The 12,051-nt window shown below is 36.3% G+C and overlaps 1 protein-coding gene across 2 annotated transcripts in view; it reads left to right on the top strand.

Moving 5' to 3' along the window:
- BTBD9 (BTB domain containing 9) overlaps positions 1–12,051 on the top strand; it is a 171,739-nt gene that overhangs the window by 83,061 nt on the left and 76,627 nt on the right. The gene's annotated exons all lie outside the window — the stretch shown is intronic.

Raw genomic sequence — 12,051 nt, 5'->3', positions numbered from 1 at the left:
TCACTAAGTTGTTGTAATAGTTGCATTCTCCAAAAATGTATAGGCCTGTTGGGCCTAAATCAAGCCTGCTTCTTTTCACATTCCAAGTGAATCTTCCATATGTTAACCACCTTATACACTAAGTCAGTCCACTCTAAATCATTGAATACACTAAATCAGTCCAGATCCACCAGACTTTTAAAAACCAGGTATAGTTGCAGCTAGATCCTTCCTTCCATCCATTTTGTAGGTTTGGATGATTTACCAACATCTGTGTACAATAAAATCTAAGAAGCCATTAGAAACCAGTGGTATGAACTATTAAAAAAAAGATACTTTAACTCAGCCTCACCTTCAACAGCAGGTTATTCCTAGTCTAGATCCCACCATAGAAAGAGTAATTAAATGCTGATTTAAATTTAACTGTTGTAAGACCTGCAGAAGGTGCTCCATTGAAGAACTAAGAGCATGGCGTGGACTGTACAGGAGTCGATAACTTTACAGTATAAGTAATTTGGGTTTAAACTGTATTAGGTTTCAGTTTACACAATGTGGTAAAGACCTGGAATTGACTCCAGAAAGCAGAGATTACTAGTCTTTCCTCTAGTGTAACCAGTTTAGTGAAAAGAAGCACACAATGATAGCATAATTAAACATTATCAATCATAGATTCTCCGAATTGGAACCTCAGATATCATTTAGTTCACTTGCTTATTTTTTCCAGGTGATTCTAGCTCTTTAAAATGCTTTTTGATTTATAAAGATCTGTTTGGCAGCTCTATTTATCCTTCAAATAAACAGTAAATGTGATAATTAATTTAGAGTTGCAGTTAAGTACGAATAGCTATTTTGACTCCGTATCTGCAGGTTATGAGATGGCAATGCTGAGACAAAAGTGTTGATTAAATAGAGCACATTAAACACAGTGAGGGAATATTACTGCTGAGCTTTAGGTTAATACTTTGTACAACCAGCCTACTTTTGTATTTTGTCTGCTTTGGGAGTGCAAGTCATTTTTATGAGGATTAGGTCTTGTATATCTTATTGAAAGCTGCAGCAGGAAATTCTTACCATTTTGTTTTCTTCAAAATGTAAAGCTTTTTATAAAAACTTTTAGAGAAATTGGAAATGGGCAAAACTGAATATGATACTGTTCCTTTTTTTTTTTTTCTTTTAGCTTTGGGGACTTGGGAATTAACTCTGATATTCAAATATATCTATTCAATACACAAGAGAAACTAATCCAAGCAATCTTTTCATCCTCAGCAAACACTTGACTTAGTAGCCTAATGACTGGACCTAGCAAAGAAGTTTAGCAGTTGCCCTTTTCCCAACTTGACAATCTCTTGAGAGGTTAAAAGGAAAGCTATAGCTAATCTAGAATGCAGCAGCTCAAGTAGTTATGAGCCTTAAAAGATCTGGTTCTTCCAACAGGCCCTGGCTTGGGTTGATGTGTGAATCTGAGATGGAACTGATTAATTGCTTGGGCTTTCCCTGGTGTAGCTGTTTTCTTTTACTATTCTTATTTTTTTACTGTTATTAGCTGTTTTTAACCTAAGTCTCCCAGAATGTTGGTAAGTGGGCTGCCTTAGAAACTGAAAATATAAATAAGTGAATTTGGTGTACCAGTTTGATTTATTGTTGTTGTACAGTATAAGATTAATTTTAGTAAATTAAAGAGTATAAGTGTACCAGCAAAATTTGACCTGGAAGACATATATTAAGAAATTAAGAATATAATATGAATGTAACAAATTGTAAGATTAATTTATGTTAAAAAAAAAAAAACCCCTAAGAAGCTATGGGAAGGGATAAAAGAGAAAACTGAATTTGATTTTTTCTTGTGTCTCAAAATGTCAAAGAGAAAAAATATCCTAGTGGCTTTTAGAAAAGCTATCATGATACTCAAAGAAAGTCAATGAAAGCCTTGGGCAACAAGAAGGATGTATGATAGCTGAACACAAACTTCCAATGTCAAACAAGAAAGAGCAAGGAAAGATTCAGTGAACAAGAACCTTCTATAAGGACTAAATCCAGAGAAATACAGTGGTATAGAATCAGAAAGGGAGACAAGGAAGTATATTGTTTCTAAATAGGTTTGACTTGTATAGTGAATATTTTATAAGAAAGGCAGACTGAAATATTTAAAAAACTAAGATCATTTATACATGTGGAAGAATTCATTATGGAAGTAAAAATAGAAAGTGAAAAATCTAAGTTAATATTAAATAGTGTGAAGTCAGGTAATAGTACCCAACATGATTAATTAACTTTAAGTAAGGTGGAGATATGAAGGTGCAAAATAATTTTATATTCCTGGGCTCCCACAAATGAAAAATGTGCTGGAAAAATAGAGAATAGTTTGAGGAAGTAAGGCAGTGACAGTCAAATCATAAGGATGCAGAGATTTCTCTGCTAACAAAAATCAAAATAGTTAAGGTAATGATCTTTCTGGTGGTAATGTCCAGCTGAAAGCTGGATATTGAGAAAAAGTGGGCAAAATAGAAGCTGCTGAATTAATGGATTTGGAAAGGGTTAATAATACTGTGGACAACAAGAAGTACTAGCTGATCAGTCTTGGATAAAATGAAGACTAACTACTGCCTTGAGATGAAGAGCCAGAAGTAGCAATTCAGAGTATGGTCATGTGGTACAAGTAGATAAGGGACTTGAATTTTTTTTTAAATTTTTGGCTTGGCAAATAAAAGAGGAAAAGTAATGATAAGATGGAAGGATAGAATCAAGGCAGTTCTTCTAAGAAATATCCTTAAAAGTGGTGTGGATGACTGCTGGGGATAGGTTCATTTGGTGAGCATTGGATGTAGCTTAAAAATATTAGGAAGTCCTGAGCACTTAATTGTAGGTATTATTTTTATATGGAGGTAAATAATATCTGTTCTTGCTATCTGTACAAATCCTATTTACAACAGCTGTATTATTACTCTTACTGAAACTTTGATTTTCATCAGAGATAAGCAATCTGTTCTATATATGCCATCTTCAGCCATGTTTAAGGTTTAATTATCTTCCATCTGTTTAAGTTGTTCTGGTGGGCCTTGGAGATAATGAAGTATATGCACACATTTTCTCTCCATGTAGTATACCCCGGGGATGAATGCAGACTGTTGTCTGCAATGCCTTTTTTGGTTTGGAATATCAGAATGCATTTGAAAACTGCTATTTAAAATTTGGGGGTCAGTTAGGACATCTAAAATCTTAAATTTCCATTCAGATATAATATTTTATATATTGTAATATGAACTGTCATTATCCCTGTGCCATCACCAGGAATAGGTTTTAAACCAATTAGTTTTCTCACACTGTTTCCTTTAACCATATGTTTGCCATTACAGCATTTTATCATTTGTTGTCTGACAGTAATTTTTACAGAGATTAATCTTCATTTTTTTTCTTATTATGCAAGGGAGAAGGAAATTTCTCCTGGCCCAAATTTTTCACTTCAGAGCTTAATATGGTTAGATATCATTTAATAGAACCTAATTAAAATATTTGTATACAGTAATCAGTAAGTCTGAAAGCAAGACCTTATTGATTTTATTTATAGCCATCATCTAGCCAACAAACATTATTGTCTGCTTATACCACTATGAATCCACTTATACCACTACGAATTGCTTATACCACTAGAAGGAGTTTCTACTTCAGTTTGGTTTACATGTTTTACTTGCAATGTGAAAAATGCAACAAGAGACCCCAATATGTCATGCATTACTAATAATTTATAGAGTAACACACACGCACGTGTATAAAAGCATACATTTTTGCCCAGTTGTCACTATAGTTCCAGTTGTCATTATCTCTGCTGGAGCATTGATCTGTATACTTTATATCCTGTTACCTATTTTAAAAGACTTATTTTTAGATAAATACACTTTGATTCCAATACTTTGGATGATATTGACCAAACTTCAGCTTTCTCTGAGTATAGAAACTCTGGAACTTCAAAATGATGGTTCACTTTCTCTTTCATTAAGCTTTTTTCTAACTTTTTTTTTAACTGCTGGAGAATGCACAGGAGCCAAAAGAACTTTGTAATTAGAGAAATATAAGTACTATAACTATTCCACGTAATTTTTATAGTTTCTAGAGCAAAAAAAGAATAATTTTAGACAGCAAAATGTCCATTTTAAAACAAAGGATAATTAATAAAGTAGTTACAATTGGTGGTAAACAGAATTCATGAGGAAAAAAAGAAAAGGGAATGGAAGAAAAGCACAATATTCTTTATATAAAAGAAGAATCCCACTGAAACACAACTCTTGAAAAAAAGAATTTGTGGTAAACCTGTGTTGGAAAAATTCCCAAATACTCATAGAAATCCAATTCATTAAAAATATTAATGAAAATCCTCTAGTTTAAAGATCCTCTTTCTAAAGATTTATTTTTAATCTGTTTTTCAACATTAGTAGTATGGCAAATAGCCCTGGAGTTAAATTATATCATCTTCAAAGAATATGCAGCAGAATCATAATACATGTAGTCCTCGCTTAACAACCATTTGTCTAGCAACTGTTCAAAGTTACAACAGTGCTGAAAAAAGCTACTTACAGTCGATCCTCGCACTTATGACCATTGTAGCGCCCCCTGCAGTCATGTGATTGCGATCCAGGCACTTGGCAACCAGCTTGCACTTACGATGGTTGCAGCACCCTGGGGTCACATGGTTGCCATTTGCGACCTTCCCAGTTGGCTTCCAACAACCAAAATCAATGGGGAACTGCGCAATTCGCTTACCAATTGTGTGATTCATTTAACAGCCACGTGATTCTCTTAATGACCACATGATTCACCTAATAACCACTGTGATTCACTTAATGACCGCCACAAAAATGTCATAAATTTGGGTGTGGTCATGTGATGCCTCACTTAACGACTCCACTTAACGATGAATTTTCCAGTCCCTATTGCGGTCATTAAGTAAGGTCTACCTGTAGTATTCTTAAAATGTAACTCCTGGTAAGTAGATAGCTGTTGATTTAATAACATACATTTTTCACTTTGGATGATAGGAAATTATATTCCAACAATTTTTGTGATTTTTTTTTATTCCACTGAGATAACAAATATTACTCTGTTGGGATTTTTCTGAACTTTTTTTAAATAGCTATTCATAAATATCTGAACTCTCATTCTCCCATTAAGAACAAGAAGAGCATATTGATTCAAGGTTAATGCTTGAATTTTTGTAGAAAGTGAAGTCCTGAGGGCAAAAGTGACCTCCCATCTGGATTACTGCAATGTGCTCTACATGGGGCTGCCCTTGAAGAGCATTTGGAAGCTTCAATTGGTGCAGAATGTGGCAGCACAGGTAGTAAATTGCATCAGTTATTTGGTGCATGTAAGACAACTACCCCATGAGCTGCATTGGTTGCTAGTGTGCTTCCGGGTGCAATTCAAGGTACTGGGTGTTACCTTTAGAGCCCTTCATGGCTTGGGACTGGGTTACTTGAGGGACCATTTCTCCCCAGTTGTTTCTACCCATCCAATCCAATCAGGCAGGATGGGCATGCTTCAGGTTCCATTGGCCAAAGAATGCTAGTTGGTGGGGCCTAGAAGACGTGCCTTTTCTGCTGTAGCTCCCATCTTGTGAAACATTCTCCCTCCAGAGATCAGGATGGCCCTGACCCTGGTGGTGTTTCATAAGGCCCTAAAAATCTGGTTCTGGGCCTGGGGCCCTGAATGTGGGCAGCTTCTTGGTTGTACTAGTGATTTCGGTTATGATGTTTCCCAATTGCTTTGTATTTTAATTTTTGCAGTGCTTCTAATTGTCTTTATTTTCATTCTGCTTCTGACGCAGAGTCGCTTGTTGAGATGGGTGGCCATATAAATTGAATAAATAAATAATACAAAGAGCGAATAAGGCATTATTTTCAATAAGAGCTCCATCTGGCTTTGCAGTAGTATCCAGGAGTTAAGTTCACAAATATCTTTTGCTAACAAAATCCTGTCCTAGTCAGATAACTTTAGTAAGAGTTTAGCAACAAATAACAGGGTTTTGCACATATTTCAGATCTTTTGTAGAATCTCACATATGGCTAAACACTGTTGCTAAAGATTGGTGACCCTTCATCACAATTGTGGCACAGAGAGCTGCAGTTCAAAATTTAAAAATAGTTAGAGCTTCTTGTATAAAGTAAAACTTTTAAATATCATACACAAAGCACTCTGTGTGCGTGTGAGAGAGGGGGAGAGAAAGAGGGGGAGAGTATTTATAGCATGGAATGAGAGTAAGGGCAGTTAAAAAAGAGAAAGGTTTATTCTTTAGGTGAGGAGGATTGATTTATTGTGTTTGTCTTTGATTTATGGAACCTTTCATTATGATGAAAAAGTGGTGAATAATAAAATTTCTTTGTGTCTACAATGAAAAATGGAAGCATGCATCATTTTGTAGTTTGATACAAGGGTATATAATGGGCATATTAAAGGGGTTGAGTTAAATTGCCTTTTTTCTGTTTTGTTTGGTTCATAAAATACAATCCTGTTTTTAAAAAGGTAAAGCAACAAAAAACAAATTAAGGTTTCTCTCAAAAAGACTTCTCTGCATCTTGTTCATTTATATTTCTGTTACAAATACTTCTTTACAGTTCCTAGATGTAATGTGGGACATTATAAAGTAGAATATACATACATGCCCATCACACTGTACTTTTTGGGATAAGCAATATTATGCAGACAAAGAAATTAAAGGCAGGAGATGAAGAGAAATAAAAAGAAACATACTTAAAACTAGTTTATACCAACACAATTCACTGTATTTCCCTTTTCCCTTGCAAATCATTCTTGCTTCCGCTGGGTCCATGTACTGCTTCATACACTGCCTTTTGTTCTTTAAACCTCTCACCTCTATCTGATGATCTCTTCAACTCCATCCCACCACTATTTTCTCAGTGTTGTCCTCCTCCTCAACCCATTTACTCTTTTACTCCTTTATATTTATTTGGCAGTTTGATCCTTATTCTCTAGATCAGTGGTTTTCAACCTTTTTCAACTCATAGCACACATCTCATAGGTGGGACTTCTGGGTCGTGAAACTGGAAGTCCCATGACATCATGGGTTGCTGGGACTCGGGAGGAGAAATGGAGGCAGCACACCCTTGGTGATGTCACAGAGGCGGGGTTCTAGCTGCACAGCTGTGCAGCACTTCCTGTCATTTACTTTGGCTTGCTGATGTGGAACACCTGTGCACCTTTCATGGCACACAAATGTACCACAGCACAGCGGTTGAAAACTGCTGCTCTAGATGATTAAAGCACCATTACATTTTAAAAAAAACAAACATGAAATTCTAGAATATTCTGCTCTTCAGCCCTTCTGTTAGAAAAATACAAATTTAAACATTGATAAAGAACACATATCAACAATCCAATAGTGCATGTCATATAGAGTTTGTATCTTTTTCTCATGCTGATTGGTGTGGTGATATGCTGATTTATTTATTTATTTTTCAAATTTAGTCACCATCCATCTCACTCAATGACTGACTGAGCAGTTTACAATAAATAAGAGTAAAAACCAATTAAAATACAATAAAAACAGTAATCAAAAATAAATAATACAATCCAAGGGATAGGTGGTATAAATATCAACCTCTGGGAGTATCTTCAGGGTGCTAACCACTCCCAGGGTTGGTTACCCCTCCTTGAGCCCCACGTGAGCTGGCAGAGCCAGGTCTTCACCCCTTTCCGAAATGCCAGGGAAATGGGAGCCCACCTCACCTCTGGGGGGAGAGTGTTCTACAGGGCAGGCTCTACAGCAGAGAAGGCTCTGGGACTATGATTTTGCCTTATTCCTGAGGTAAGCAGCAATCTCCCTATCTTTTGACTTGGTTGCCTCATTGGTAACAAGATAATGTTTTTTTTAATCTAAATTACTGACCTGCAGTGGCTTACATTTGATTCATCAAGGGCCTGAAATCAAGATGTCAGAGAAAATAAAAGTCTCTCCACTCTCAGCCTGCTGACCTGATAGCAGACAATCTGATAGCTTTGGCTAGCCTACCCTACATTTAGAAGAAAAAGAAAATGAAACTGACCTTTCACTGTTTAAAAGGTGTTTCCCAGGATATACAAACTTTTGGAATGTTCGTATTTATGCAGATAAAACCTTTATCAATCAGAATTTTGGTATTTCAGAACGAAAAGCAGAGTTGAAAAGCCTATCATTTTATTCACATGAAGCAATTACTCAGCTTGAAAAAACTGAACAACTTATTTATTTATTCATTTATTGTTCTGATTTATATAGCCATCCGTCTCACAAAACAAGTGACTCTGGGTGGTGTACAACAAGCTAAAACAATAAATGCCTACAACCATTATGATTATTAATTATTAAAAAACAGTAAAAACTATAAAAAACAAAGCTAAAACAGAATAGTAGACGAAGGAATGTTAATAATAACGGAGCCACATCTCTAGTTCACCCATCCCCTGGGGTCCTCAGGCCTGCTGGCATAACCATAAGCTCAGAAGTGAGGAGGCCAAGGGGGAGAAGATTCCACAATGTGGACACCAGAGCAGAAAAGGCCCACTTGCCAAATGTAGGTCCCTAGACGACGGAACCTGTAACATGCCCTCTCTATTGGATCTGGTTGAACTGGCCAATGAAATTGGGGAGGGGCGGTCCCTCAAATAACCTAGTCCCATGCCATGAACTTGCAAGAGATATGGCAAATATTTGAAAGTACAAAAACAAAAATCTTCAGGATGAAGTGACCTGCCTCTGTTTTTTTTTTTTAAGAAATGGCAGCACTCTCCCCCCTTCTTTCCAGCCATGACTTTCTTCCATTCTTCAGTTTATGTATCCTTTTCCTTTCCCACATTTCCAGTTAACTAGAATAGTATTATGGAATCCAAAATTTAAATGAAGTATAATATGAAAACTGCAAATCTTGTACTGCTGTCTTTTATTTCTATCAAGAAAAATTCTTAGGTTATATGTAATAAAAAATCAAAGTTGCATTAACTGAAGAACTCTTTTACTTACAAGTATTCTGAAATTTAAAATCAGTGTATTTAATATAAATTGCAAGTTATTAATGCTGCAGTGTGGAAATATTTGTTTGTTTGTTTTGTTTAATAAATGCATTATGGCTGCCCTCTCAAAAAGACTTTCTAGCTTTTTAGTTGAACCAATTGCAACAGTGTAACATTATGTCTACTATTAAAGATGCCCAGAGTAAGATATATAATTCTGAATCAGTAAATCATTTTTTGTTCTTGATTGTGTAATATTGAATGAAGTGTAACCAATAAGGAATGTAATTTTTATATAATATTTCCATCCCTAAGATTATGCATGATCAGGCTACTTGTTTATTTGCATCTTTGCCTCTCCGAGAAGTAATAGATATCATTAAATCTGTGCAAAAAAGAAAAGCTTGTGGATGGATAGTTATCTGACAGATTGGCACGAGACAAGTATTCTTTGCCCAAATACTGTAGGTGTGTATAATAATGCCTCCTTCAGTCAGTGTGACATAACTGATTTTGAAATCTGGTAAATAACCTGCTGACTGTGCAAGTTATAATTTGATTTCCTTGTTAAATGTTGACACAGAAATATTGACAGTGACTTTGGCTCATAAATTAGAGGCAATATTACCTTCAATTCTAATCCTAAATTTTCTATCTCTATATTATGGCTACCATAATCATAACATTAATTTTTCTGATTTTCAGCTTTGGCATATGACATATTTTTAGTTTAGTTTCTCTTTGGAAGACAAGTGCTCAGGTCAAAAAACCACTCTGGGGACAATTAGAATGTTATTATGTGATCTCATTGGCATCACGGCAGTGGCTTGATAATGAGTTGAAATTTGCCATATGAAGAAATCCCTGGCTAAGAATTTTAAAGAATCTTAACTATGTTAAGACTAATTCATCAGAATATTTTTGTATGTTTACTGGATACCCCAGAGGATGTTAAAATTGAGTGAATGGCAACATTTTTGGGTTGTAAGTGTAAATCAGTGAGGAGACACTTCTATAATATGAGCTTGTCCCACTATTGATTGCACTGTATATATTTGTTAATATGGCATTACATAGATCAGGAGATATAAAGATGTGAATATACTTTTAAATATACATGAAACTTGGAAGTTATCAATACATGAAGAATTGATGGATTTATTAAACAATAGGATAATAAAAAAGATTACTGTTCAACATTGAAATGACAATGTGACCTTAACACCAGGTTTGCAGTCTTGTATTACCAATAAATGTTTGCTTTCTTTTTATGAATTTGCTCTCTGTCAGTGTAATATAAGATTGAACACTATTATTTCGTGTGGTCAAGGCTTTATGATACGTTTAGAAATTAGACTGAATGATTTCCTGCATGTAACATATACTTTTATTATTTCCTTTTTCTTTGTCTTCATATTTTTTTCACATTTCTCTCTCCTTTTTATTTGTTATACAGTAGGGCAAAAAAGTATTTAGTCAGCCACCAATTGTGCAAGTTCTCCCACTTAAAAAGATGCCTGTAATTTTCATCATAGGTATACCTCAACTATGAGAGACAAAATGGGGGAAAAAATCCAGAAAATCACATTGTCTGATTTTTAAAGAATTTATTTGCAAATCATGGTGGAAAATAAGTATTTGGTCAATATCAAAAGTTCATCTCAATACTTTGTTATGTATCCTTTGTTGGCAATGACAGAGGTCAAACGTTTTCTGTAAGTCTTCACAAGGTTTTCACACACTGTTGCTGGTATTTTGGCCCATTCCTCCATGCAGATCTCCTCTAGAGCAGTGATGTTTTGGGGCTGTCGCTGGGCAACACGGACTTTCAACTCCCTCCAAAGGTTTTCCATGGGGTTGAGATCTGGAGACTGGCTAGGCCACTCCAGGATCTTGAAATGCTGCTTACGAAGCCACTCCTTCGTTGCCCGGGCGGTGTGTTTGGGATCATTGTCATGCTGAAAGACCCAGCCACATTTCATCTTCAATGCCCTTGCTGATGGAAGGAGGTGTTCACTCAAAATCTCACGATACATGGCCCCATTCATTCTTTCCTTTACACGGATCAGTCGTCCTGGTCCCTTTGCAGAAAAACAGCCCCAAAGCATGATGTTTCCACCCCCATGCTTCACAGTAGGTATGGTGTTCTTTGGATGCAACTCAGCATTCTCTCTCCTCCAAACACGACGAGTTGAGTTTAGACCAAAATGTTCTACTTTGGTTTCATCTGACCATATGACATTCTCCCAATCCTCTTCTGGATCATCCAAATGCTCTCTAGCAAACTTCAGACGGGCCCGGACATGTACCGGCTTAAGCAGGGGGACACGTCTGGCACTGCAGGATTTGAGTCCCTGGCAGCGTAGTGTGTTACTGATGGTAGCCTTTGTTACTTTGGTCCCAGCTCTCTGCAAGTCATTCACTAGGTCCCCCCATGTGGTTCTGGGATTTTTGCTCACTGTTCTTGTGATCATTTTGACCCCACAGGGTGAGATCTTGCGTGGAGCCCCAGATCGAGGGAGATTATCAGTGGTCTTGTATGTCTTCCATTTTCTAATTATTGCTCCCACAGTTGATTTCTTCACACCAAGCTGCTTGCCTATTGCAGATTCAGTCTTCCCAGCCTGGTGCAGGCCTACAATTTTCTTTCTGGTGCCCTTCGACAGCTCTTTGGTCTTAGCCATAATGGAGTTTGGAGTGTGACTGTTTGAGGTTGTGGACAGGTGTCTTTTATACTGATAACAAGGTCAAACGGGTGCCATTACTACAGGTAACGAGTGGAGGACAGAGGAGCCTCTTAAAGAAGTAGTTACAGGTCTGTGAGAGCCAGACATCTTGCTTGTTTGTAGGTGACCAAATACTTATTTTCCACCATGATTTGCAAATAAATTCTTTAAAAATCAGACAATGTGATTTTCTGGATTTTTTTCCCCATTTTGTCTCTCATAGTTGAGGTATACCTATGATGAAAATTACAGGCCTCTCTCATCTTTTTAAGTGGGAGAACTTGCACAATTGGTGGCTGACTAAATACTTTTTTGCCCCACTGTAGCATTAAAACAATGCTTCTCTAAT

The sequence above is a fragment of the Python bivittatus genome, unplaced genomic scaffold (genome assembly GCF_059951505.1).
Source record: "Python bivittatus isolate LINGU-HERP-01145 unplaced genomic scaffold, Pbiv_v1 ctg000020_np1212, whole genome shotgun sequence".
Classification (NCBI taxonomy): domain Eukaryota; kingdom Metazoa; phylum Chordata; class Lepidosauria; order Squamata; family Pythonidae; genus Python; species Python bivittatus.
This window is presented reverse-complemented; position numbering and strand designations above follow the sequence as displayed.